The sequence below is a fragment of the Stegostoma tigrinum genome, chromosome 6, assembly GCF_030684315.1.
Source record: "Stegostoma tigrinum isolate sSteTig4 chromosome 6, sSteTig4.hap1, whole genome shotgun sequence".
Taxonomy (NCBI): Eukaryota; Metazoa; Chordata; class Chondrichthyes; order Orectolobiformes; family Stegostomatidae; genus Stegostoma; species Stegostoma tigrinum.
In genome coordinates, this window is record NC_081359.1 from 88,790,339 (window position 1) to 88,791,747 (window position 1,409).

Below are 1,409 nucleotides of genomic sequence, written 5' to 3' on the forward strand. Positions count from 1 at the left end.
TCTGTGACCATATGCATGTCCAGCAGTCTCTTAAATGACCCCAATGACCTTGCTTCCACAACTGCTGCTGGCAACGCATTCCATGCTCTCACAACTCTCTGCGTAAAGAACCTGCCTCTGACATCCCCTCTATACTTTCCACCAACCAGCTTAAAACTATGACCCCTCGTGCTAGCCATTTCTGCCCTGGGAAATAGTCTCTGGCTATCAACTCTATCTATGCCTCTCATTATCTTGTATACCTCAATTAGGTCCCCTCTCCTCCTCCTTTTCTCCAATGAAAAGAGACCGAGCTCAGTCAACCTCTCTTCATAAGATAAGCCCTCCAGTCCAGGCAGCATCCTGGTAAACCTCCTCTGAACCCTCTCCAAAGCATCCACATCTTTCCTATAATAGGGCGCCCAGAACTGGACGCAGTATTCCAAGTGCGGTCTAACCAAAGTTTTATAGAGCTGCAACAAGATCTCACGACTCTTAAACTCAATCCCCCTGTTAATGAAAGCCAAAACACCATATGCTTTCTTAACAACCCTGTCCACTTGGGTGGCCATTTTAAGGGATCTATGTATCTGCACACCAAGATCCCTCTGTTCCTCCACGCTGCCAAGAATCCTATCCTTAATCCTGTACTCAGCTTTCAAATTCGACCTTCCAAAATGCATCACCTCGCATTTATCCAGGTTGAACTCCATCTGCCACCTCTCAGCCCATCTCTGCATCCTGTCAATGTCCCGCTGCAGCCTACAACAGCCCTCTACACTGTCAACGACACCTCCGACCTTTGTGTCGTCTGCAAACTTGCTGACCCATCCTTCAATTCCCTCGTCCAAGTCATTAATAAAAATTACAAACAGTAGAGGCCCAAGGACAGAGCCCTGTGGAACCCCACTCACCACTGACTTCCAGGCAGAATATTTTCCTTCTACTACCACTCGCTGTCTTCTGTTGGCCAGCCAATTCTGTATCCAAGCAGCTAAGTTCCCCTGTATCCCATTCCTCCTGACCTTCTGAATGAGCCTTCCATGGGGAACCTTATCAAATGCCTTACTGAAGTCCATATACACCACATCCACAGCTTGACCCTCATCAACCTTACTAGTCACATCCTCAAAAAACTCGATAAGGTTTGTAAGGCATGACCTACCCCTCACAAAGCCGTGTTGACTGTATTTGATCAAGCCATGCTCTTCCAGATGGTCATAAATCTTATCCCTCTTGATTATCTTTGTACATTTTCCACAACTGAATTCCCTCAGTGAATGCACTCGCATGCTATTTTATTATCTTCACTGATAGTTTAAGCCAAGTTATATAAATGGCATCAAGACACACTGGGGAACTGAGCTAAAAATACTTCATGTTTCAGTGTTTTAGAAGTAAATAAAAATTGAAATTCTGATTTGTATCAT